The 26,399-nt window shown below is 35.3% G+C and overlaps 2 long non-coding RNA genes across 9 annotated transcripts; one reads left to right on the plus strand and one right to left on the minus strand.

Annotated features, from left to right (window-relative positions):
- Window positions 1-10,506: 10,506 nt before the first annotated feature.
- Window positions 10,507-13,287, plus strand: LOC127948530 (uncharacterized). Of its 5 annotated transcripts, none has more exons than XR_008152102.1 (4): window positions 10,507-10,646; window positions 11,560-11,763; window positions 11,889-11,972; window positions 12,620-13,287. It is a non-coding gene; the product is annotated as an uncharacterized LOC127948530 (long non-coding RNA). The 5 variants fall into 5 exon arrangements; XR_008152101.1 differs by having other exon boundaries at window positions 10,544-10,636; XR_008152103.1 differs by having other exon boundaries at window positions 10,583-10,636; window positions 11,667-11,763; window positions 12,620-13,286.
- Window positions 13,288-15,459: 2,172 nt separating this feature from the next.
- LOC127948469 (uncharacterized) lies at window positions 15,460-19,310 on the minus strand. Of its 4 annotated transcripts, none has more exons than XR_008152085.1 (8): window positions 19,081-19,310; window positions 17,774-18,007; window positions 17,565-17,648; window positions 16,792-16,892; window positions 16,609-16,705; window positions 16,411-16,475; window positions 16,105-16,317; window positions 15,460-16,016 (listed from the first exon to the last, which is right to left on the minus strand). It is a non-coding gene; the product is annotated as an uncharacterized LOC127948469 (long non-coding RNA). The 4 variants fall into 4 exon arrangements; XR_008152084.1 differs by having other exon boundaries at window positions 16,792-16,896; window positions 19,081-19,307; XR_008152086.1 differs by having other exon boundaries at window positions 16,792-16,896; window positions 17,774-17,870; window positions 19,081-19,306.
- Between the last annotated feature and the right edge of the window lie 7,089 nt (window positions 19,311-26,399).

A 26,399-nucleotide genomic window follows, 5' to 3' on the forward strand; every position in this document is an offset into this window, starting at 1 on the left:
ACCAGTCATCTGTGAACTTGTTGAGGTGTTGGCACAGAAGGCATGGGGAGAAGTAGCAGATTGGCACAGACTGAGGCTGGGCTATCTTTATTTTGTGCCAGGGGAGTGCCAGGGCAGGGCAGAGCAGAGCAGTTGGGCCCAGTCTTACACACACATGCCCACTATACCCCTGGCATCTATCACCAGGAAACCATGATCTACTGACCTAGGGATGAAGTTTGGGAAATCAATGCAAGGCAAGGGGTCAGAGAGATAGAAAATGAAAAAAAAAAGACAACGAAAGGGAAGAATGATCCCTTGATGAAATATACATCGTACATTTAGAACAGTATACATTGCTGTTGAAAATCCAGTTTTGCTCATACAGGAATAAATTACATCGTAAAATACATTAAAATAGAAAATAGTTATTTTAAGTAGAAAAAATTTCAAAATGTTACTATTTTATGGTATTTATGAGCCTAAAAATATTAATGATTCCAAATATTTGACTATAAATATACATTTTGTCTTACAAATTTAATATATAGTTTGTCAAGAGGCTTAAAACTAAATAAAATTAGGTGTTTTAAATTGAATTAAAAAAATTATGCAACTTCAAAGGTGAAATATTGCATGTTCAATGCTTTATTTGTGTTCCAGTTTTCATGACCAATTGAAGCACAATTAAAAACAGTACATCAGTAAATACTCTATTAAACCGAAAAAATAAATTTAAACAAAGCTGTTATGAAACGGCTTTTGATACCACAACTTCAAAAGTCATTATAAGTTATATCACTGCCATTTTGAATTGTAAGAAACAGGGTGAAATTAGTAATTCATTATCTTTATTCTGCTATGAAAAAATACACCTTATATCATAAGAAAGGACTTAAATTAAGATAGCAAAGTCAAAATGTAATAAAAAAGGGTTGATTATTTAATATCACAGTGTATAACATATAAAAGTTGTTATCAATTTGATTATAGAATTTTTTAATTAGCAGTGGCAGGTCTGCTTGTTAAATGGGCATTCCCAATACAGCAAAAACAACGATTAAAAAAAAAAATCACATTAGACCCAATTAATTAGTTTTAATTTCATTCTAAATGCACTGAAGTGCTTGTTAAATGGAGGATGAGGCGTATTAAAAATGCCAACCTCCGCTCACACACACATACACTCAGAAGGAATGGTAAATAAACAGCTTAAGCCTGCTTTCCGGTGGAATGGGCAACAGACTCCCTTGGTGGCACCCGGCAACCATAATCTGGCGTAAATAATGACATCTCTCTTCACGGCTGCAAGCTTTAGCCAAATTAAGATACACACGCTCACACATACACACACATGCACAGAGACAAAGAGCTCCAGCCAGTATCACTAATTATTTACTTTGGGTTGGTCTACACTGACCCCCTGGCCACACCAGAGCCTGCCAGGACCAGCAGGGAGAGACGAGTCAAGCATCTGCTGGGAGAGAGAGAGAGAGAGAGAGAGAGAGAGAGAGAGAAAGAGAAGAATCAGACCGTTCAATTTAGTGAGTGAGATTTCAGACCCACAGGTGTGTGTGATTGGATGAGGACAAAGAAGTCTGAGAGTAATCTTTTTTTGTTGTTGTTGTTGTTGTTTTTTTTTTGCTAAAATTGTCATATTCAAACATTTGGGTTGTTTTGTGATAAAGTCTCATTGGCTGGTCTGAAGTATTTGGGTGATGATCACAGAAAAGTAAACCTGAAGAACTTTTCTTTTCATAAAGAACCTTTTGTGCAATGGAAAGTTACCATGGACGTTAAAGGTTCTCAATGGAACCATTAGTGGCCAAAAAAACTTTATTATTTTTAAGAGTGCCTATAATTCATTATGAGAACTTTGGGTTTAAATGCAATAATGAATTTATTCTGACAGAATGATTAGTTTATTGGTCATATGCTAACAGTAAAGTGGAAATTGGTAACATTTTTACTTGCTATATCACGAAAATCTGTTATGTTGAGAGAAACGTATACATTTTCACAAAGCAATGATTGATATTTCATTAATATAACATTCATTTGAAGGGGAAAATGAGGCAAACATTCATTGATATTGCATTATATTATATTTCTTGTAATCCATTTAAGCAAAACTATGAAAAGAACACACACACACACACACACACACACACACACTTTGGCTCAAGTCCATGACTTATAATGGGTTTTAAGCTGGCATAACTCATATGCTAAATTAAATAGTGTCCATTGTTTCCAATGTTACATTTGACAAATCTTATTTCAGTTTTCCATTTGCTTTGGTGCGGGCCAGTGGGCATAGTCTTCCTGCAATTAAAAAGGGTTTGATGTGAGCTCTCTCTCTCTTCCCCCCATCCCTTATTCCCTCTCTCTTAAACTTATAAGAGCCAAAGAACAAGAGAAAAACACAGTTTAGCTTGATTTCAATTATAGTGTTTTCAAGCAGTGACAGTTTGGAGCTATGATGAACTGTGATAAACAAATTCAAATGTTGCATCTGCTAAAAATGGCATCTCTTTGAGGAAATGACAGTTACCTTCCAAATGCATGAGGGGAAGGAAGTATCTCTATTCTGTGTTCTTGAAAAAAAAAAAAAAAGCTCACCCACTGCTGTCTAAATCATAAATAATCATAAATCTGCTTTATTAAATGAAGACTACTATTATAATTAATATTACAATTAATATACTATTATAATTAAGCCAATGTTATTATTCAGCTAAGCAAAACTAATTAACCTATAATCAAACTACATGATTAATATAGAATATGCAAATGATTCATCACACACATATTCAAAATATTAATGATGAAATTTTTATGCACTTGCTGTTTTTAGTGATTTATTAATATGAATGAAAAAGCATAAAATAATGTTTTGTGCTGACACAGTTATTGGTCATCTGCTGTGATTGACACATTGATCAGCCAATAGGATTGTGTCTTAATTTGAGCAACTATGAAAAAAGTACTTGGCAGACTAGGCACCTAATGACAACTTTCTGTCATTTTAACAGCTAACTTATATATGTTTACATGGTTAAAGTCTTAGCACGTTTAATTATTACCAATCCTGTATTCTAATAACAGCAGCACTACTTTTGGACTTCTAGGCAAAGCACTCCAGCGGTTCGCAGTATTAGGCGTGACTAATGTCAGGTTGAACTCTGCTCAGGCCGCTAGGGTGAGCAGACACAGTAATAACAGCCATAGCTCATTTAGTGTGCAACTTACCAAGGACATCGAGCTAGCACACACAGTTACACTTCTTCACATACACAGACACGTGCACTCACACATTTTATATGCGTTATCTTTGCCAGTTGTGTTTAGTCCCTAAAGGTTTCCAGGTTTCGGATGCTATTTCCCTAAACACCCGAGTGCTAAATGGGAGCTGATGCATCTTCCAGAGACTGTGAACGAGCTGCGTGAATATTTAACACTAAACAACAGAGAGAGCGAGAGAAGGAGAGACAAAGAGAGTGAGGAGCCTCATTCAAAATCAGTTTTGTCCACAGACTCTGTCAGGTAAGTCAAGAATCAAATGTCACCGATCCGACACACACTCCAGCACAAACAGATATTGAAGGTAAAACGCCAGTGATTCCATTTCCTCTTACCGCACGATTTCTCCTACCTTTTCAAATCAAAATGATCCCGAGTTAGGTCACACACACACACACACACACACACACACACACACACACACAAAACCAACACAATAATTGAAATATTTTCAACCTGATTAAGCCTAGCACCCCGGGCTATGCCAGTTGCTATGGCTCTGCGCCTTGGTTGCTAGGGGGAGTAAATCATGGTGCATTATTTGATTTTTGTAATAGATATGAAAGCTCGATTCGGCCGATTAAATGTCTCCCCGTCTAGCACCTATAAGACCTGAGGCAGAGCGTGAGTGAGTGAAATAATGGAAAAGAAGTAGAGATTTGATATGGCTTTGAAATTGCAATAAAATGTTATGGGTAATAAGAAAAAAATTATAAAATAAATTTATGAAAAAAAATATATATATTTATTATTGCAGTTAACAAACAATCATTTAGTAATAATAATAATAATATATATATATATATATATATATATATATATATATATATATATGTGTAGACCTGGGCTAGTTACACTTTTTATGACGGGTTTATTTTTTAAAGTCATTTTGAACATTTGAATATGTTGAAAGTGATTTTTTGTTAAATAAATGAATTGAAATTTATTGTTTTAAACACATAAAACAACTTATTTAAAAAAATTACAACTTAAAATGACAATAAAAACATAAATTTACACCAATATGGCATTCATGAAAAATACCCTTGTCCTAAGATCAAACTTTCAATAAAAATGATCCTAATTCAAGAAAGTTAGTTTGAAACCAAGAGCAAACCAATGCTGAAGAAAACACACTTCTTGAGTAACTGGTCTCCAAAACCTTACAAGTTACTGAAATACAAGTCCAGTGTACAGTGTATATACAACTAGCCCCGGCCTCCTCTACTATTCTGTTTTCACACCCTCGGATTACAATGTTACTTTACTGAACATGTTACATCATTGAATTTAGCATTATGTCTCCCTGAGCAGCTTGTACATTATCCACATATTGGATCAAACTCTTTATCTGGTTAAAATGCTCCACACACTGAGTTACATTTTCCTCTCCCCAGTTTTATTAGCTACATTATCTTTTATTGTCTGAGTGTTGCATTATAATAGTGGAACTTTGTCATCTCCTAATAGACCAATATATCTGTCAAAGGATTTTAATTGGCCGATATTCTATTAACAAGCAACTTATATATATACAACCATTCAAAAGACTGTGGCCAGTATAGGATTATATTTTTGAAACAAATTAATAGTTTTATTCCGCACGGAAGCATTAAATTAATCAAAAGTGACAGTTAAGACATTTATAATGTTACTAAAGATTTGTATTTCAAATAAATGCTGCACTTTGAACTTTCTATTCATCAAAGAAACACTGAACGTGACACTGAAGACTGGAGTAATGATGCTGAAAATTCAGCTTTGCATCACAGGAATAAATTATATTTCAAAATATATTTACAAAACAAAACAGTTATTTTAAATGGTAATAATATTTCACAATATTATCATTTTTTACAGTGTTTTTATCACATAAATGCAGCCTTGGTGAATAAAAACATCACTTTCACATATTGTTGCATTTCCATCTATGCCCTTACAAAGCACCATATGCAATAAAATCAATGCATTTATGCAATCTTCTGACATAATGTAGACCATCCATATTTGGCTTTAATTCAAATTCATGATTGATTCTTGATGATGCATGTCCTACACTGTCCACTCCTATCTGTGTCCTAATCTCATTTGTATTTCCTTGGATCTCGTATAATTTTTCCCAGAACTGTCTGTGAGAGGATGTGCCTTCTGGGGACTTTGTGATGTCCGGTATGATGCCAGGAACATTCAGCAGAAGGGAGGGGCAGGAAGGGCTCTTACAGTGACACCAGTGCAGCTGTTACAGACGGTGACGACAGCAAGGTGTGATTGGCAGAAGTATAATTGCATTTTAAGTGTTGATGTGCATAAAGTGTAAATACCTGCCTGGAGAGCCTGTGTGCTGAAATATACGTTTGTGCGTGTACTAATTAAAGCCTGACATCCAGCTTTGTTCATCCTCTATGATTCTAATTAGCAATGAGCTGTGCTCTCAAAAGACAGTTCTGAAATACACTACACAAATCACTATAATACTGCTGTTGACATGAGAGGCAGAGAAAAAGAAGCGAAGGAAGAGTGTGGGGGAGAGAAAGAGGGAGAGGATGGTGTGAAAGCGGGCTTTGAGAGATTAGAAATTTACATATCTTAATAGACAACCACATACTCACATTCTTTCATCAGGAAAGTCCCAGTGCAGCACTGGAATTGTGAGTAGTGGACTGGCAAGGCAGAGAAATTGATTGTCACACACACACACACACACACACACACACACACACACACAAAATACTAACTATACAACATACAAGAAAAGACCAACTCTGGGCTGATGGAATAATTAGCACTTTGGAGCCAAGCAAAATAAGCATTATGTCTAACATAGAAATAAAATGTTATTGTTATATTAATTTCACAAGTGATAAATAGTAATAACAGAAAAAGAACCTACATGACTAAGCTAACTATATGTACAGTAGTTGCAAAAATATACAGTGGTTATATTTAGTTACATTATTATTTTCTATTGTGCTAAGCTGTGTATTTGACCATTGTCCGAGGCAAACAATTTCTTAAATATCTGAGCTAGTTTTAATCTGTTATGTATTACTATTCTCACATAATAAAACAATTGAAACTGAAATCCATATTTCATGTTCATATTTCACTAAATGCATTTATTGCAAGTAGCCTAATGTACAGTCAGCTGATTATTATCACAATGTGATGTAGAATAATATAATATAATATATACCAATTACCAGGATAGGTATCTGATTATATTATATTATATTATATTATATTATATTATATTATATTGATGCATTCTAAAATAGGCTCTAAACACCACAAAATTTGAGTATATATTTGATTAGAGTATACAGTACTGTAATATATATATATACATTAACATTATTTATGTACCTTACTGTAAGTTGTGTAGTTGAGAAAGTGTCTGAATTGTCTGAAATCAAAACAAATATGCACTTAATCTATGTACAGACACATATGATCTATCTGGAATTATTAGTCGACTTTCTAGTGTGTATGTGTGTGTGTGTGTGTGTATGTGTGTGTGTGTGTGTGTGTGTGTGTGTGTGTGTGCATATAAGTCTAGCAGTGTCTGACACTTCCCTCTCCTCTGGAGAATATGACCTCTTCCCCAGTCTCACTCAGTAATTGGCTAACTAATGTGTAAAGAGGGAGGAGGGGATGAAACTGAGATGAGCATAATGTAGGACAGCATGTTTCAGAAGTGCAACCAGTGGTAATGCAGTATTCAATTTCAATTGGCGCTTGAGCTTCATTTCTGAATGTACATTGTTCCTGGTTAACCCTGATTAGCTCATTGAGCGCTTGTCGATGCGGAAAGAAACTGATGGGAGCGTTTCTGTATAGGTGTGTGCTCTCGTGAGCGTTCTCAGAACATGAGCTCTAAACTGTCTTGGCAGGTGTTGATTGGAGGTCATTGGTCTTGCTGTAGTCTGGACGCTCAGATCAATAAAACACTCCAATCTCTTTATCTACCACCTAACAGCTATCAGAGAGTGAAAAAAAGAAAAGAGGGCGAGACAGACACAAAACACAGAGAGAGGGGGCTGGTTTTCTTGTAGTTGGTCACTTACTGAAACTGGATTACACTGAAACTATAGTTGGACGTGACGTGATATCTGAGTCACCTTTGAATAACCAGGATATAGAGAAGTTTTGTATTCATGCCATTCTCCCTATCTGTTTTGTTCTTAAATTAAAGTTACAAAACATTGACAAAATTTACTTTGTTAAAGGAATATTTCCCCAGAAAATATACTGTATGCTTCTTGATTGAAACAAGTTTGGAGAAATGTAGCATTACATCACTTGCTCAATGGATCCTATGAAGAGAATGGGTGCCGTCAGAATGAGTCCAAAGTCCAAACAGCTGATTAAAAACATCATATAAGTAGTCCACATGACTCATGAAATGCATTGTGAAGTGGAACGCTGTGTTTTTGTAAGAAACATCCATCATTAATTAATTTAATTTATACACATCCCTGATTTTATCATGACAATTCATCAGTGCATGTTCCTTTAATGAATTGTCTAATAAAAAAACCTAAACTCTCAGCATCTTTTTTTCCTGTTACACTCATACATATGACTATGTAAGTAAAATGGGAAAATATTTACCTTAAAATTAAAGAGTAAAAGTCATGCACTCCAATTTAGTATATGTATTTTTAATTTCTAAAATTAAAACTACACTGTGGCAGACCAAGGTCACTTTCCTTGCTATTTCTTACTCAAAAACATGCAAAAGAAATTATTCTTTTGTGCAAGGTGCTTTGAGAGAAAGTAGCCCAAAGAGCATGCTTGGATACACACTTTGAAAATCCATCAGAAATTGTAGGTCATGCAATCCATGCACTTTTACATGCATGCTATTTGAACACACATTTGATTTTCATATGATTTGGGATGCGCTAATTCTCATCATACACATAGCTGGGTATGTAAATTGGGATGCAACTAGTCTCTCAAAAGACAGCCGTCGTGTAGATATGGTTTCTGGGTAGCACAAAGGAAATCGGCTTGGCGTAAAATTAAAAGACGACTTACAATGTCAATCATGTACACACACGTGTGGGCACTCAAATGCATGAATGAGTTGATCTGGATGGTTACACTCATGCATTTTCTCCTTTAAGCGGTGGCCCCGGGAGTAGATCAGGTAGAATCCAATGAGCAGTAAATGATTGAGACATTAGAGCTGCCTTTCTTTAGCTCTCAGTTGTTAGAGTCCATCGAAACAAACTGCCAGATTAGATTACTCTAAACCTGCTCTTAGCTCCACATGAGTGTGGGAGAAGAAAAGAAAGACTGAAGCAGAGGAAGAATCAGAGCAGGAGGTGAACGAGAAAATAGCTATATAGGTAACTGCTGGTTAGCATGTTAATTTATCAAACAATGATTGCTAAAAGGCTCTTGTATGTTTAAATTTAAATGTTTAACATTTTTAAATTAAAACATGAATGTTCACTGACATCCAGTTCGGAATTAAGATTTTTTTTAAAATGTTTTGATATTTAATATTGTAAATATAAGTAAAATATAATGTAATATTGAAATATTTTTTAGACTTAATTATTACCTTCGGAAAACATTTAGAAATATAAGTAAAAATATTTGCTGCTTTTTATGGAAACTGTAATAGACAACTTATCCAAAAAAAAGGCTTAATTACAGTAAAAAATAAAATAAAAAATTCAATACATTCAAATAAATGCATACCCCCTCCCCCCCCAAAAAAAAGATCCCAAAAGCAACAATTCTTCTTTTTTTTTTTAAACTGATAATAATAAGAACCATTATTTATAATTGATCACAAATAATAACCAAGCATCAAATCAGCATATTAGAATGATTTCTGAAGGATCATGTGACATTGAAGACTGCAGTAATTATGCTGAAAAATCTACTTTGCATCACAGGAATACATTACATTTAAAAAGATATTTAAATATAGAGAGCAGTTATTTTAAATTGATATATATATTTTATTTTTAAGTTAGCTTTTCTTTCAAGGTAGCAACGTTAAAGTAAACTTCAAAAAGGTCATCCATATATAATATTCTGCCTTGTTCAGTGAGACCACAATAGACAGATCATTTGAGGACCTACAACAAAGCCCTTCACTAGGGTCCCTTAAACTATAGTAATTCAAAGCTATATTTGCCTCATTAAAATTGTTAATTAAGTGAAAGATCATATCATTGTCCAATTTTACCATCTCTAAACCACTGAGCAAATCAAAACAGTAGTTTTAGTTATTTATATTCTGATTGCTTGCGATTAGCTTATTATTAACTGGAAGTTGGATAGTAATTAAAATCTGCCACACTTGATTGATTGTTGATTTGTTACTGAAATTCAAAACATGTTGCCGAAGTTAAACACCACATACTACTTTACTTTTGTATTAACAATGTACACATAGCTTTGCAAATACCTCAGCGTTGTTCATTGTTATGGTTTGACACTTTTCCTAAAAACAACTAATTGACATAGGTCCCGCAAGGTACTTGGAGTGATAGCCATGAGAGAGAGGGAGAGACTGTATTGTTGGAGTGAAGCACAGGCACTTAAGTTGTTTGATGCGCTGTAAGTGTGTAAGTGAAGCACTGGGGGCTAAAGCTGTTTTTTGATGTGTATAAATTGCACCTCTTTGATGTAGCTGCTGCTTTCTGAATCCAGTTTGATAAGCTTGTCAGTCGGCTCATCTGCAGTAATTACTGTCAGTTCTCATATTCCTGTAGATGAATAGACTACGCAGACTTGTGAAAAGAACGTCATTACATTTATCAATGAATCAATTAATCCGCAGTTTAATTTATGAAACACATTTGGTAATGTTAATTCCCTCAGAATCAAAGTAGGTACTTGGCTTTCCAACAAGCTTTAATTTGACTGCCGTGTGTCTGAAATCCAAATGCAAAAGACCGTCTGAATTGGCACTGGTCAGAAAGGAAGAACAAAAGTGGAGATAAGCATTGCAGCCTTCATTTACTGAAATTCAGGTTGGATTGTTTCAGTTCCCAGTTTCCTCTATAGTGTGGGATCAATTATATTGCCATATCAATGATTTAAAAGTGCATTAATAATATTTTGGCATAGTCTACTCACTATTTACTGGATGCTGTCTGGATTCAACCCGTTCTCATCAGTCTGCGTATAAATAACACGACTTTACACTTTCTATTTGCGTGTAATGCATACGCCAAATGCCATTTTTGCGTGCATATGATACGCCAATCCTTCCCATTAATTTCGGTGGAGAGCAGATGCGTCCGAATAACACGCATCATCTTCAGCGGCAGTGACGTCACTAGCGAGGCTCGTTCAGTTCACCTGATGCGCGTACACCTTCAAACAGGTAAGCAAGGGTAAATATATTTTTTTATTCTTCTTTTTGTAATGATATCACGTGGTTAAGCGTATTGTTTTAATTATTTCAGTATTTCTGCATCACGTTAGACAGGGCCGTGTTTTTAAAGGGCAGTTTATGCTCCAATTATGGGTCAGTGGGCTGCTCAGCTAGCCTACCATTGTCATTAGCCTAAGCTAACCTGTACTGTTTATAGACCTGTTGCAGTTTTAAATAAATTTATGATGTGACATATGGGTCTTCAGCTTTTAGACATGACTAATACAAGCACAACAAAGCACCCAACCCAATATCGCGTGATAATCGTGATCGTGTAAAAAGTCCACACATTTAGCATATTTTTACAATACTAGCCTAACTTTTGCTTGACCACGTCATGTGTAGCCAATACACACACAGTAACTACAGCATATTTACCATGCTTCTCCTACTGTAACCGTAGTTTTACTCTGGACTTTGTAACGCACATAACCACAACATTTACTATGGGTTTACCATAGTAACCATAGTTTTACTCTGGTATTTGTATTTACTAACACACAATAACCACAACATTTACTATGGGTTTACCATAGTAACCATAGTTTTACTCTGGTATTTGTATTTACTAACACACAATAACCACGACATTTACTATGGGTTTACCATAGTAACCATAGTTTTACTCTGGTATTTGTAGTTACTAACACACAATAACCACGACATTTACTATGGGTTTACCATAGTAACCATAGTTTTACTCTGGTATTTGTATTTACTAACACACAATAACCACAACACTTACCAGGATTTTACCACAGTAACTGTTTTTACTCTACACTATTTGTAAAGCACAGTAACCACTAAGTTTGCCATGCCTTTAATATCTTTTTGTGATGTAATTGTAATTCAGTGTTTTTTCTGTCTTGCAGTTACGTCGGATTACATACTCCACAACAACCTGTAATCCAGCAGATCTTTAAAGAAGCCATCTCTTGTAAAATCTCTCTCTCTCTCTCTCTCTCTCTCGCTCTGCTAGAATTAACAGGGAACTTCAACTCCACGCTCCCAATGCTGATATTGAAGAAGCTGTCAAGGGGGCTGAACAAGTCCTTCAAAGGATCAACCCTTCACAGGTAATGTTGAAGACTCTTAGTTATAACTGATTTGCTTTAATGAACGCATCCTTATATTATGTGTTAATCAAATATTTTGGTCACAGATCATTTTAACACACTGTCTCAACATGTTTATATTTCAGGAAGGCCTGTCATGAGATTTGAATTTGACCATCTTGTGCATTTATGAAGAAGACCAAAAGCTGCAAAGGCAAACACTTCCAATGGTACGTCAGATACATTTTTCTCAGCATTTGATGTTTCTTAAATTTTGGTTCACTTAGCCCATCAGGAAGAACACTCAACAAAGAGCATGTTGTAGTAGTAATAATTCATCCAATAATCATATTATATTGCACAAGCGTACTTGTACAAAATTCTACAACTTTTACTCCTACTGCTGTTATTGGCCATTACCACAGCTCCCATCAGATTGTGCCCATTGTAAGAGTGTTTATATCATGAAGTTTAAATGAAGTCCATTGTATTCTTTATTAATCTTTACAAATTGGTGCCGCCTCTTCCTGTTTCAACAGTACATGATATCTGTCCACACCTCATAGTCTGCCTTTCTTTCTATGGTGATGTTACTGAACACATCTGTCTTAGAAGCAAGAGAATGGAAATCCTAGTTTAACTTTTCAAGTGCTACAAATCAGATCTTCAATGAATTTGGGCAATCAGATCACTTAAAGTTGTTCACACAAAGACCAATAACTATAATGAGAAGTATTTTAGCATCCACACCAACAGACAATACTGTACAATTACTGCTATGCACACTGCAGTTACAGTATGTTGTATTCTGCCATTTGTTGTTGTCAGTGTTTTTTTTGTTCATCATGTGATAAATTATCTTTGTTTCTTCTTGCAGGATTTCTCACAGATTACTTAATCATTCTTCATCAGCTCTTCACAATATCAGCCCATTCAAAAGCTTCCAGATCTTCCTCTCTTGTGTGACACATCTGCTCTCAGTCCTTTACTGCCAACCTCCAGTCTTAGCATTTCTGCTTGTATTCATTTTTCCTCTACATTCATCACTCCAATCTCTACTATAAGCACTCCTGTATATATATATATATATATATATACACACATAATAATAATTATTATTATTAACCATTTATTTGTTTTGCATTTATTCACAATAGAAGCAAACAATGATTACAGGATATATGTTTTTAAAGGTGATAATTGTAAAATATTGGAGCATTGTTCTTAATCATTTTTGCCTATTTGGTTGATAAAGGGAAGAAAACAATATATTTTCAACTGTAGCCTTGATTATTCTTTGGCATCTTTTGTCAGGATTTCTGTAAACAAATTCCCTTTTTATTTTTGAATATTAAACTTATGTTTTTTGAAGGGAGTTTCTGTTGCAATTTTGTTTGTTTGTTTTCACTTAGTTACCTCTATGCATTTTTTTTTTAATCAACTTTTCTTTTTTTTTCATAGTGGAATAAACTGGAGAGAGACTGTTCTGGGCACTATGTTTATCTGCGAAAAGTTTGACATATCAATAAACACTGTAAAATGACTAGACAATGAGTGATTGATGTCATGATGTTTGTTTGTTTGTTTTCTATTCCTATAGTTCAACTGGTGGATCTAAGAATGGCAAGTTTTTAGGGTCCATTTCCATGAAACGTAGATGTGATAAATTGTTTACCTTTAATACACTATAAATACATTGTAAATATTACAGAAGGAAAATTGAGTAGTAGAAAAATATTGTGTTTAAATAATCTTCAGAGGTGTTTTTTTTTAAGCAAATGAAACATTTTGACATTTATTTTTCACACAGTATATGCAAACTTTTGAGTTTAAGTACTGTACACTAATATTAGTGTAAACAATGTAGCCTATTCAATACAATGGGAATCATACCTTCGTTAAAACACAAAACAAAAAAACACCTTTAATCAACGTATTTCTTGCTGCATCAGGGTAACTGCAGCTTCTGTCCATTCACTACAGGAACCCGGAAGCTCCCGGCATAAATGACTATATATGTACAAGTTAGTGTGACGCCTCTGCTCAACTGGGTTGCCATTGGCTTTGACGTTCCCTTGGCTCTCGCAGAACTCGCTGTGATTGGACTATCTTTTAACCCAAATTATAAACCGCTTAATGTTGCAAAGTCCGTTTGACTGTAATTATTACGTCAGTAACACCTTCAGTTAACAATGCAGTGTTGCTATGTCGTGAGAAATTACCTCTTTACCGAAATCGTAACCCTAACCCTAAGCACAACTCCAATAAACTCCAAATACCAGCGCTAATATTACTCGCGTTCAAACGATAGAATGGCAGAGGCTTATGGGTAATGTAGTTTAAAATGTTTAATAATTAAAAAAATGGGAAAATGCAATCTTTTTTAACAAAGGGTAATCTAAACATGTTCATTGTGTAAACATTAATGACATATTTAAGAGGCAGGCTGAAATTCGATATTTTACTAAGTGCACTTTTTTAAACACCTTTATACCACCTTTCCATATATGTTTGAAAACTCTGTCCAACATTATTTAATAAGCATAGCATAAGTAGTTGTCCTGCCAATTTTTTCTTTGACACTATAATCAGACTTTGATTTACAGCCATTTGAAATTTACATTTTTTTGCTCTTCTAGGGACTCTACTGGGCCCTTGAAGATGGAAGGGCAGTAAAACATACACATACCTTTTCTCATCATGGACAACAGACTGTGCTGAGTCATAATTTTTAAGTTTTTCTTTTCAACAAATTGCCAATATGTAAGTTGTAAGTCATGTTTATCTTAGAATAAGAATAGAACCATAAAAATATACATCAGTGCCTATTTGGAATAGGCTCCAAATATTGAATTATATCAGGTGCAAGGATACAGTATTGAAAGTAAACAAAGACACCAATTTAAACAACCAATACATACTGTGACACTTCATTGTACTTTCACAGTGTCAATGTGTCATTCAGTAAGACAAGGTACAGAGAGTGTGTAGTTTATAGTGCAAAGCCATACAATTCATGCAATGCAAAGAATCATAATATTAAGAGCTAATTTGTCTCTGTGTAAAATACTCCTCATATTTGTCCTCCTCGGGTACTAAACATCAGTAATGTGCATGCTCATCTTGCTTATTATACAGTACTGGATTCATGTTGATCTTTCCCTTGTACATCACCTTCAGTTGTACATGAAATTCCTGCAGCATTATAGTCCATGCAGTATCTTCTAATGCAGCTTTCAGCCTGCCCTTCATCTAACTGAATGCCATTAATGTAACCAAATGTTCATTTCTTAATTAAAACACATTTATCTATTGTTTACAAAATTAAATGGTGTTTACCAAACACCATTCTTAATATAGAATATTCACCCTACTTTATTATCCAACACCATGTGCAGTACTTTACTGGAGGATACAACATAAAGACAACTAAAGTAGTGTATTAAGACAAATGATATACAATTTTTAACAATATTAAAAATGGGTTATGTTAAAACCATATTTTTCTAATCAGATGAAACCATGCAAATGCATGCATGGTGAAATGTCTTGAGCCCCAAAGAATCACATCAAGTTTTTAGAGCTCTCCTGCTTTTCTTCCTCTTCTTGCTTGTCCATGTCCTGGACATATCATAATCTTCCATGTCATACATTTTTTTTTGCAGTTGTTATGCAGCACCCTACAGCACAACTGATGAACAAAAGACATGTAACTAATTTAAATCAAATATCTTTATTGTCACAATACAATGAACACAAGTATACAGGTGATGAAAGTCTTGGGTGCAGACTGCAGCGTGACAGTATGGATGACAAATGAATTAATTCATGAATATATATGAAATACAAATTCTGAATATATATATGCAACACACATATATAAGGGACTCAATTCAGGTAGAGAACAATATATGTTAAAAATTATGCTATACAAAGAGCATGAATTGAAAACAATAATAATCACAGTACACATACATCTCTGCAGTAAAGCACGGTATGAATTAGTGCAAACAGAATGTCAGGGTGCATAATAATATTGAGTCCAGTCAGCATAACTGATAAGAGTGCAGGGCATATGAGGTTGGTGGGGTGTGTATAGTTTTACTGGTATGAGTTCAGTTCAGTCTGATTGCCTGTGAAAGGAACTTGTCTCACTGTCTGCTGGTGTAGGTTCTGTGATAACGTCTGCCTGATGGTAACAGTGAAAGCAATCCATGGCTCGGCTGGCTGGAGTCTCTGACGGTCCTCCTCACACTCCACCTGGTCTAGATGTCCTGGAGGGCCAAAACATGTATTTAGGTTATGGTAAATCAATAAACAATATATAGTATTTTTATTTATAATTGTTGCACTGGACTTAACATTGATTCTTGTTGGGGATATTGGCCAAAAGAATCCCACCACAACTAGCTCTCGTTGTTTAGCTGTGATGTTTACTTTTACAGGCCGTAACATCTGAGCTGTCGCAGTAGAGCGGTTTGTGAATGCAGTCTTCACAGAAGATAACTGATGGGTTCAGGTAGCAGTGATGCACTCGGTGGCCATTCAATTGATATCTTCATCAATTGGCTTCATCTTAATTCAAACAAACAGACAAAACAATAAGTCAGCAATAACCATTCTAGAGTAATAGTGTTGGTGAATACAGTTGCAGGTGTCAGTACTCACCATATTCAGTCATTTCCTTCCCAAATCACAGAGATGATGCACAGCTGATTTGCTCATTTTAGGAGCTATAAAAAAGATGTATATGTGAAAAACTATAACTGCGGACTTGAAAAGTCTTTTGAGAGATCAACATCAATGTTGTACCACACATAACTGCATTGAATTCAGACATACAAATTGAAATGTGAAACTTTTCACCTTTCTGTCTTTTCTTTTGGGGCACAAGAAGTCCATGTTCATTCCTCATTTCTTTAGGACTGGTTTGACTGATTTTCTTTGCGTTTCTGGTCTTCAGCTGTAAAACAAGAAAATATTTATTGACCCCATGTTTAATCATTATTGTTGTTTAAAAATATAAATAAAGCAGATATCATTATATACTTCAAGCACAAGTTCCTTGGCAACTCTAGTAGGCTCCTGAGTTCATCTGTACACATCAGATTCAGCGTCTGAGAAAATGCCATCATGCAAACTCTCAGTTTCTGCCTTACAACAGAGAATAAAAGAATGTGTGAGTGAGGGAGTACAGCATGAAGATGAAGTGAAAAAGGCAGAGAAAGGCAGAATTGTGTGTATAAATTTAACAGAATGAGGGGAACATTTAAGAGATTTAAGAGAACAGTATTGTCTGTTGGTGTGGATGCTAAAATACTTCTCATTATAGTTATTGGTCTTTGTGTGAACAACTTTAAGTGATCTGATTGCCCAAATTCATTGAAGATCTGATTTGTAGCACTTGAAAAGTTAAACTAGGATTTCCATTCTCTTGCTTCTAAGACAGATGTGTTCAGTAACATCACCATAGAAAGAAAGGCAGACTATGAGGTGTGGACAGATATCATGTACTGTTGAAACAGGAAGAGGCGGCACCAATTTGTAAAGATTAATAAAGAATACAATGGACTTCATTTAAACTTCATGATATAAACACTCTTACAATGGGCACAATCTGATGGGAGCTGTGGTAATGGCCAATAACAGCAGTAGGAGTAAAAGTTGTAGAATTTTGTACAAGTACGCTTGTGCAATATAATATGATTATTGGATGAATTATTACTACTACAACATGCTCTTTGTTGAGTGTTCTTCCTGATGGGCTAAGTGAACCAAAATTTAAGAAACATCAAATGCTGAGAAAAATGTATCTGACGTACCATTGGAAGTGTTTGCCTTTGCAGCTTTTGGTCTTCTTCATAAATGCACAAGATGGTCAAATTCAAATCTCATGACAGGCCTTCCTGAAATATAAACATGTTGAGACAGTGTGTTAAAATGATCTGTGACCAAAATATTTGATTAACACATAATATAAGGATGCGTTCATTAAAGCAAATCAGTTATAACTAAGAGTCTTCAACATTACCTGTGAAGGGTTGATCCTTTGAAGGACTTGTTCAGCCCCCTTGACAGCTTCTTCAATATCAGCATTGGGAGCGTGGAGTTGAAGTTCCCTGTTAATTCTAGCAGAGCGAGAGAGAGAGAGAGAGAGAGAGAGAGAGAGAGAGAGAGAGAGAGAGAGAGAGAGATTTTACAAGAGATGGCTTCTTTAAAGATCTGCTGGATTACAGGTTGTTGTGGAGTATGTAATCCGACGTAACTGCAAGACAGAAAAAACACTGAATTACAATTACATCACAAAAAGATATTAAAGGCATGGCAAACTTAGTGGTTACTGTGCTTTACAAATAGCGTAGAGTAAAAACAGTTACTGTGGTAAAATCCTGGTAAGTGTTGTGGTTATTGTGTGTTAGTAAATACAAATACCAGAGTAAAACTATGGTTACTATGGTAAACCCATAGTAAATGTCGTGGTTATTGTGTGTTAGTAAATACAAATACCAGAGTAAAACTATGGTTACTATGGTAAACCCATAGTAAATGTCGTGGTTATTGTGTGTTAGTAAATACAAATACCAGAGTAAAACTATGGTAACTATGGTAAACCCATAGTAAATGTTGTGGTTATTGTGTGTTAGTAAATACAAATACCAGAGTAAAACTATGGTTACTATGGTAAACCCATAGTAAATGTCGTGGTTATTGTGTGTTAGTAAATACAAATACCAGAGTAAAACTATGGTTACTATGGTAAACCCATAGTAAATGTTGTGGTTATTGTGTGTTAGTAAATACAAATACCAGAGTAAAACTATGGTTACTATGGTAAACCCATAGTAAATGTCGTGGTTATGTGCGTTACAAAGTCCAGAGTAAAACTACGGTTACAGTAGGAGAAGCATGGTAAATATGCTGTAGTTACTGTGTGTGTATTGGCTACACATGACGTGGTCAAGCAAAAGTTAGGCTAGTATTGTAAAAATATGCTAAATGTGTGGACTTTTTACACGATCACGATTATCACGCGATATTGGGTTGGGTGCTTTGTTGTGCTTGTATTAGTCATGTCTAAAAGCTGAAGACCCATATGTCACATCATAAATTTATTTAAAACTGCAACAGGTCTATAAACAGTACAGGTTAGCTTAGGCTAATGACAATGGTAGGCTAGCTGAGCAGCCCACTGACCCATAATTGGAGCATAAACTGCCCTTTAAAAACACGGCCCTGTCTAACGTGATGCAGAAATACTGAAATAATTAAAACAATACGCTTAACCACGTGATATCATTACAAAAAGAAGAATAAAAAAATATATTTACCCTTGCTTACCTGTTTGAAGGTGTACGCGCATCAGGTGAACTGAACGAGCCTCGCTAGTGACGTCACTGCCGCTGAAGATGATGCGTGTTATTCGGACGCATCTGCTCTCCACCGAAATTAATGGGAAGGATTGGCGTATCATATGCACGCAAAAATGGCATTTGGCGTATGCATTACACGCAAATAGAAAGTGTAAAGTCGTGTTATTTATACGCAGACTGATGAGAACGGGTTGCTGGATTTGATTCAAAATCCTTTGATGTGCCCATTGGTAGTAAACGAAACACATCCCTGAATCACATATGAAGTCAATTAGATACAGTTGCAATATTACTAAATGTTATCTCCATTAAATAAAATACCTCTTATCTCTTTCAAGAACAAATTGAGTACACTAATGGTGTTTAACATGCAAATGCTTCAAACGTACAGCAATTTGAGGTATCGCAATTATCATTTGGCATTTTGATGCATAGCATATATTAGAGCTGTCGTGATGACTTAATGGAATTAAAATATGCATCTTTGTTAATCATCGCTTTTAACAATGAAAACAGTCTTTTTTTGCAGTGGAAATGTAATGACAACTTAAGATATTTTAGAAACTTCATTAATGTAATTTAATGCATGCATGATTCAAACAAAGAATCATCAAAACAAATGTACTTTTTATATATACATACATTTATGTATTACTCTTTAAATGTTTGAGGTCTGCAAGATTTTTGCTTACCAACATGGGTTACATAAAAATGTAAAAGTGTTCATTGCAACTTTTGATCATCTAATGCACCCTTGCTAAATAAAAGTATTAATTTCTTTAATATCACACACACACACACACACACATGCACACACACACACACACACACACACACACACACACACACACACGTAGTGTACCCTATAATATCACTTTGTATGAGTCTGTGGATTTTGTGACAATTTTATATAAATTTCAAACTTAATATGCATTAACTCAAACATACATAAACTAATCATGCTTGAATTTCATAAATGACAATTGTAATTTTGCTTTGTTAAATCTGCAGTGGCGATGCATGTGATTAAATGTGGTTGTGTGTGTGGCTTTGAGTAGAAATGAAATCTACTGATAGACAGTGGCAGCAGTATTGATTTCAGAGCTCAGAAGGTGAACTCACTGTGATCTTAATCATAAAACACATTTAAGATCAGATATTACTGCAGATATTGCTAGCTGGTTAGGAGGTTTCCTCATCTTTATATAATATCAAATCATATTTATTAACGTATAAACACAAAGGTATTGACTTTTATTTTACTTTATATTCTATTAAAAAACTTACTATTGTTATTTAAAAATGTTCTGGTATCTTGTGTAAAACTAAAAATATACACCCAGAGTGTAACGTTAAATTAAATGTACAACTTTAGAATTCAAAATACTAAAATAGTATTTTCTTGTCAAATGTACTCCAATAATCTTTTTTTTTTGGTATAATGTCTAAAGAAATGTCCTTCGTATTGATTTATGCATAAACACACTCATAAACATACAACTGGGATGCTTCAGATCGAATGAGCTCTAGTGATCCATCATACTTGCCCCTGTCAATCAATCGCCATGAGTGACATCTGTGAACTCTCTCTGTTCCCGCGTTATCTGCCATCCCCGGGTTTAAGTCTAGTGTCAGACTGAATAGGAGTCACTGTAATGGAAAGAGAACAGAAAGATATAGTGAATCTCCCTTTCCATCTGACTTTACATTCAGCTGACCTTGACAGTGCTCTCTCTCTGTAAAGTGGAAAGAGATTGCTGGGGCCCCTGGTATCCAGGCCAATCATCAGGGGGCTAAACACCCCTGCGCCCTCGGAAAAATTCCTGTTTAGCTTCCGATTACAGCGATTCTTGCGTTTTATTCGCAAAGACTCGGTGCTCTGGCAAGCCGAAACGGCGGCCTGGATAACTACCCATTATCCTGCAGTCCCGCTCCACCGGCTCGGCCAATAAAACCCCAATCTCCCCCTAAACAGTGGATATGTTAGCGTGAGTGTGTCACTCCTGCTATAGGCTTTGCATTACAATTCTCAGTTTGTCTGTGAATGTCTTTGGCTATAATAACGTAATTGATGTGAGAGAATTGTGTGTGTAATCTAAATGATTGTGGATGGGTGATATAATGGCAATATGATAGCCGCCTTTCCCTGACTGCTGAGCCAAATAATACTGTCACAGTGTCATGTTAGCCCTGGGTAAAATGGGACTCATAAGAGACAGCAATTTCCTTCCACTCTCCTCCAATGTCGCTATAAAATCAATTAACCATCACGACTGACCTTTCTCTCTCTATAAGCTTTTAGATCATCACACGCACAATGTAAAACTGACATTTATATAAAAAAGAGAGGGTGAGTAAATAAAGAGATAAAAAGGAATGGTAAGACATAACATGGGGAATTCAGTGAGCAGTTTAACCAGGTACTAAATGTGCAAACACACCTGCTTTTTATTCAAATTGGGCTCATTATAGATTGCAATTAATGCTCTGATTTTACCACCTGCTTTCTGCAGAATAAAAACGCTCAGAACAGATACTTAAACAGCCACACAGATGGGAAATCAAAAATTACCTGTATTACAGTGTATGATGTAGCTGTCCATCAGTGTAAACAATGTGCAAAGTAATTAAACCAAAAAGTACACGATTTATAAAGTTATTGGCTTCTAAAGTAAGGAGTTGACTCTGAATAGCTGAAACGAGTCGTTATAGATTTCAAATCTTTTGCCCATCTCTATGTACCTCACTAGGAGCACTTTGCATAATAATCTCCGCCTACCGTGTTGGGAGTAACGGATCTCTGACCAGCCCCACCCCCCACACACAGACGCTCTGGTTGGTTTGATAGCGTCATGTCGAGGAGACAGTGTGTTTTTAATTGTAAAGTGTTTGCTTTGCGATGAGAGGAATAAGACATAATTCACCCCAAAAAGATGCTAACGCATTGTTTACCATGAAGCTGTGTGCGGAACAACCAATCAAACCTGACTATGTTAGTTGACCAATCAGAACACAGTATGCTACCGAAAGGTGGGGTTTAAGGAAACTGAATCTTTTGAACAGCTTCGCGCGAACCGTTTGGGGATCTCTGAGAATTGAGGTAATTTTAAAATGATATTTTGACAAAATGACAATGTTTTTTAACCTTGGATGGATTTAAACCTGTTGTACAGGATTTATAAACAGTGATAGGAAGCTTAGAATTTTCATCTTACTGGCTCTTTAAGATCAGTAACTGTGCTGTCCAATTTGCAATTTTGAGGCTACAGTTGCATCATTCCCTGATTTGTGCAATTCTAGTTTTAAGTGCAGTGTGTGCATATAAGCTAAGCAAATAAGCAAATAATTCATCAGCATGCAATTACTTAACCCCACTTCTTTTAGGTAGGATTTTGCCTGGCCCTCTTAACAACGAACAACTTCACTGGTTTTTCCCCTTTCTGAAGCTATAATATAAAATATAAAATATTATACAATCAATGATAATACTCTGGCATTGCCGATTTGCAGAATATCCTAATTTAATTATTATTATTATTATTTATACAATAAAGAACTCTTAGGCATTAAATCCCTGATTCAGGAAACCCTCAATAAAAAAAGGTATTAATTAATTATTGTATTCTAGTTAGATTTTTCTTTTCCCCAAAAATGCTAGTTAAAGTTATTGCATTGGACTAAAACTACTAAATCGACTTTTCTCACATACTTCCCCAAAAACATTTGATATTTTTTTGTATTTTGCTTTCTTCCCCCACTTTTCTCCTACTTACACTTGTCCCTGGATCAAAAATGACGAGCCTTTTAAAATGTATCATGTTATATTATGACCAAATATTGGATGATCCACCCATTGTGGATTATTTTGGCAGTGTTCCCTCAAAAGTGATTCATCAGCTCAGTTCAACAGTTCAAAAAAGAAATACAAAACCTGTGTGGACTAAAAGAAAATAAGTTGATTAAATGATTAAATCTAAGATTGGTGATATGGTATAATGAGACATTTAAAAGCTATTTTTTGTCCTGGAATACCAAATTATACAAGCATTTTCAGCACATCAAAAACGGTAAGGCAGGATGGTACAGAAGGCCCAATTTATCAACTAAAAAGGGACTTGACAGGGGAAAATGGCCAAAGACAAACTGATGAGGAAGAGAAACCCCTTCAGATATACAGTAGTTGTAGGTTGTACTCAGCTTTGACTTTGACTTTGTGCTGTTTATTTTGTCATATATTATTATTATTGAGGATAAAGCAAAATAAATGAATGTTCTCTAATGTTAACTTCCCATCTGTTGCATCACAGTATGCTGGAAAGAGCTGCGAGGTAAGAGCATGCTGTGAACGCACTGCCAACCTAATCATGTACTTTGTTTTTTTTAATGTGAAGTCACCTTTATTTATAAAGTGCTTTATACAGTACACATTGTTTCAAAGCAGATTTGCAGAATTAAACAGGAAAGGAGCAGTAGTAGTTGTAAAATTTCAGTTACAACAAAACTTCCATTTCAGCTAAAAACAAATCAGCTTTATAGAAGACGTGTCAATATTTATGTCAAGTCAGTTGTAAATTCGATTCAGTTCAATGGCTGTCATCAATTACAGAACTAAATCTATGCAGCTACAGAGATATTTGTAAAAATAATTAAATTCCACTCAATGACTTGCCAAATTTCCCAATGATTAAATGACTACCGAAGACAATAGCATGTTATAATGCATATGTGATTCAGTACATTCACTTTAATAACATCTGGTTTCTAAATATTCTGACATTTGAAGCAATGTACTGATAATAACCTTTATAACGGCACTGAGCTGTCTGACGACAAACAGATTTCCGATATCAGTTGCAGTCTGAAATACTGATATATTCGTTCAGTGGTTCACACACTCCTGAACATTAAATCACTGTGCCAGACACCATCTGAACAGTGGCGGCTCCAGACAATTTTGATTGGGGGGGCAATGGGGGGTCCTGGTCATTTCAAGGGGGGTCTCATGAAAACCAACAAAAAATACAGTGCACACGACTAATAACTGCATATTACTGCTACTAAACAACAAAAACAACACAGCACATCAACTACTTTGTTTATAATTAATTAATCAATTGCAGTTTGCAAACAATATGCTCAAACTTTAAAGGGTTGGACCTAATCAATAATTCCACCTTAAATATTGATACAAAACATAAAAATCTGATACACTGGAATATAGTGATTCATATTATTATTACTGTTTTAGTTGTTGTTGCCTAAAATCGAACACCTTTGCAATGTAAACAAATGACAGGCTACATTTGTTATTCATATCCTTCACACTGCACTTTGATGTCAGGTATATTATGCATTTTTTTATTGCCATTGATATTTTTACATTTATTTCCAGATAGATATTATTGAGTTTACAGGCTAATGTGGTCTTGCTGTTGTAAACACTGTTGCTATTGTAGAAAAAATAATAATATTTGCGTCACATTTAAAATATAATTATATTTTAATTCATTTCTGAATAGTTTTTATTTTTATAATGATAATTCAGAGAATGAGAAAATCTGAATAAGCCTTACCAGTGTTGTGATAATTATTTTTAAGGCACTCTATTTGTTAAAAAATAAATAAGTAACGTTAGTGTAATATAATAATAGTGTAGTCAAATAACATAAAAAAGACCAGACCCCTCGATGTCTGTGAAACTTTTCTCCCTCAAACAGCACGCTAGCGTTACTTCTACACACAGCAACATATCTGCATGTTCTCACATCACATCGTTCTTGTAAAATAATAAGTAAATAAACATCAAAATCACTTCGCTGAGACTGAAACACCGCTTACCAGCTGCCGCTGTGTTGAAAATATCCTTTAGCAATTAAAAAATGCGCGTCGGATGAGGTCGTCGTAAGGTGAAAGGTCATCATGTTGGTCATTTTATTTACGGCTAAATTATTATTAATAAATTGTACTAATATTATGATTGGGCGTGGGCAGGCATTCACAAAAGGGAATGTTATTACAAAAAAAATCGAGGAGATTTTGCTTTGACAAAAGGGCACTTAAGGGGCAAAGGAGCAGGTGCTCAAGTGAACCGGTTCTTTCGGACAGTTCGATCAAATAAAACTAGTTGGAAAAAAAAAAACGGTTCACCGGTTGTTTTGCGCTCGATGTAATGTCATTCGCGACGACTGCCCTTCTTTCAAGCCTTCGATTTACCCGCGCTCATAACACTAGCACAGAATCAGTTCAGAATCAATCATCAAAATAATCAGTTCAGGCGAGCTGTGAGTCAGTCTGCTTCATGCTGAATCACACATGCGCAGTATCACCAGCTCCTCGGTTCTCGAATCGGACGCGTCTGACAGAAACGATTCTCGTTTAGTGTAAGAATAAATGTAGAATAATTATTATTTATTATTATTCTGCGTAGTTTGAAGATATTTTTATTTTATTTATCCCGGATATATATATATATATATATATATATATATAATCAGGAAGAGGAGGGGGGGTCAAATGGGGGGTCAAGGCGTTTTTTGGCAGGGTCTTGAGACCCCCCAGGACCCCCCCTGGCGCCGCCGGTGCATCTGAAAGACATATGTCTGAGTCCACACATACACAGCAGTTTCACATGCTGGACGTGGGACACAGAGATTTGTATGGTCACAAAGAAAACAGGTGAGAGTCTCCAAAAGTGATAATTCCCATGTACCTCCGTGACCCGGGAGAAATGGTCACCCTGCTGAGTGTGTGTGTGTTTGGTGTGGAATATGAGAAATTCATCTCAAAATATTGACAATTCACTCTACTTAAGCTTAATCTCGGCTGCCAAACTGATACATAGTGTTTTCAGTAATGTAATTTATTAAAGACCTCATTCTCAATACTTCTGTCTGTTTCTCAGCATAGTGAATGTACGTAGATGTAATCTCTCTCTTAAGTCATGGTATTGCATTATACCAAGATTACCATGGTAATACCATCCATCCATCCATCATTTTGTCCAATTTTTTGGAATGTCCCATTGAAAGTTTTTAATATAATCAATACTAATGTATAGACATTTTAAGAAATGCACTTGATTCTTGAAGTGCTGCATGTATTCTTCAAAATGAATGAATTTGGCTTCAGCAAATTGAGTGTTCGGTTTGAAATTGATTTGAACCAAAGGCAATTATGGGAGAGGAAAAGACAAAATGAACAGGTCTGGGCATGTTCTACAGGATAAAATGTATGACATCATACTTCCATTAGAGTCTCCATATTGGTGCAACATCTTTGAATGAAGAG

The sequence above is a fragment of the Carassius gibelio genome, chromosome B1 (assembly GCF_023724105.1).
Source record: "Carassius gibelio isolate Cgi1373 ecotype wild population from Czech Republic chromosome B1, carGib1.2-hapl.c, whole genome shotgun sequence".
Taxonomy (NCBI): domain Eukaryota; kingdom Metazoa; phylum Chordata; class Actinopteri; order Cypriniformes; family Cyprinidae; genus Carassius; species Carassius gibelio.